This window comes from Lutra lutra, chromosome 2 (genome assembly GCF_902655055.1).
Source record: "Lutra lutra chromosome 2, mLutLut1.2, whole genome shotgun sequence".
NCBI lineage: Eukaryota > Metazoa > Chordata > Mammalia > Carnivora > Mustelidae > Lutra > Lutra lutra.
In genome coordinates, this window is record NC_062279.1 from 25510126 (window position 1) to 25512187 (window position 2062).

At 35.1% G+C, this 2062-nt stretch overlaps 1 pseudogene; it reads left to right on the forward strand.

The window, feature by feature from the left end:
- The first annotated feature begins 867 nt into the window (after positions 1-867).
- LOC125094016 (nascent polypeptide-associated complex subunit alpha-like) lies at positions 868-1542 on the forward strand (annotated as a pseudogene).
- The last annotated feature ends 520 nt before the right edge of the window (positions 1543-2062 follow it).

The window sequence follows — 2062 nt, forward strand, 5'->3', positions numbered from 1 at the left end:
TTGGGATGGAAAAAAAGTGGCCCTAAGAGAGAATTGTATAGCAATACAGGCCTACTTCAAGAAACAAGAAGAATCTTGATTAAACAACCTAACCTTACACCTAAAGAAGCTAGAAAAAGAATGACAGACAAAGCCTAAAGCCAGAAGATAGAAGGAAATAACACAGACTATAGCAGAAATAAATGCTTTTGAAACTAAAAAAATAAAAAAAAAGAACAGATCAATGAAATCAGTAGTTGATATTTTGAGAAAAGTAATAAAATTGATAAACCTCTACCAAGAGTTATCAAAAAGAAAACATAAGGGACCCAAATAAATAAAATCACGAATTAGGAGAAATATAAAAAATTATGAGATTATTATGAAAAGCTATATCAACAAATTGGACAACCTTAAAGGAATAGATAAATTCCTAGAAACATAAATGCACCAAAACTGAAATAGGAAGAAATAGAAAACTTGAACAGACCAATAACCAGCAGTAATAGAAAATCTCCCAACAAACAAAAGTCCAGGACCAGATGGCTTCACAAATTTTACCAAACATTTAAAAAAGAGTTAAAACCTTTTCTTCTCAAACTATTCTAAAAAAATAGAAAAAGGAAGAAAACTTCAAATTTCATTCCAGAAGATCAGCATTAGCCTACAAAATACTAACAAATGAAACCCAACAATACATTAAAAAAATCATTCACTGCAATCAAGAGGGATTTATAATTGGGTTTCAAGAGTGGTTCAGTATTCACAAATCAATCAATGTGATAATCACATTAATAAAAGAAAGGATAATCCCTCTGCAGTAAGCCTGGCTACACTCTCACTTGCTCCCTTTCTCTTGCCATCTTGTTTTCATGTTTCCTGCACACAATGCCAGCTGAAACCACCCCTGGTAAAAATCAGGAGTTACCATAGCCCCAGACTGAGACTGGGTCTGGAATAGAATCCAATGCTGATGAATCAAAACTTGAGGAACAAGATTCCACACTGGCAACTGCATAAGCCCATCTGGCAGCAGCAGCTGAAATTGATAAAGAACAAGTCAGTAAAGCAAAACAGAACCGGAGTGAAAAGAAGTTATGGAAATGGGTCTACAACAGGTTAAAGGAGTCACTAGAATCACTATCCGGAAGTCTAAGAATATCCCACCACAAAACCAGATGTCTGCAAGAGCCCAGTTTCAGATACCTACATAGTTTTTGAGGAAGCCAAGATCAAGGATTTGTCTCAGCTGGCACAACTATCTGCTGATGATACATTCAAAGTTGAAGGTGAAGCTGTCTCAAACATGCAGGAAAACACACAGACTCCAACTGTACTGGAGGAGAATGAGGAGGAAGAGGTTGAGGAAACATATGCAGAGGTTAAGGACAGAGAATTGGTCATGTCACAAGCAAAAGTGTCAGAAGCAAAGGCATCTGGGTCCTGAAGAACAACAGGGATGACACTGTAAATGTTATTATAGAATTAACAGTGTATCCACCTGAAAATAAGGACCATTTTTTTTTTTTGGTGTTTCAAAAGAATAATTGCAGGTTCGTTTGAAATCTTTATTGTTTCTACATTAATAAAGTTATGTCTTCTTTAGGATAAAAAATGAATTGATCAACAGAGAGATAAATAAGAGGATAAGAACCATATGATCATTTCAATAAATGCAGAAAAAGCATTTGGCAAAATACAACATTGATTCATGATAAAAGTCCTCAACACCGTATGTTTAGAGGGAACATACCTCAACATAATAAAGGCCCACAGCTAATATCCTTATTGGAAAAAACTGAGAGCTTTTCCTCTATGGCCAGGAATGAAGGAGGATGTCCATCTTCACCACTTTTATTCTACATAGTACTAGGAGTCTTAGCTATAGCAGTAAGACAAAAAGAAATAAAAGGAAACCAGATTGGCAAGAAAGGAGTAAAACTTTCACTATTTGCAGATGGCGTGATACTATATATGGAAAACCAGAAAGACACCACCAAAAAACTGCTAGAACTGATATACAAATTCAGTAAAGTCACAGGATACAAAATCGATATATAGAAATCTGTTGCATTTCTATACA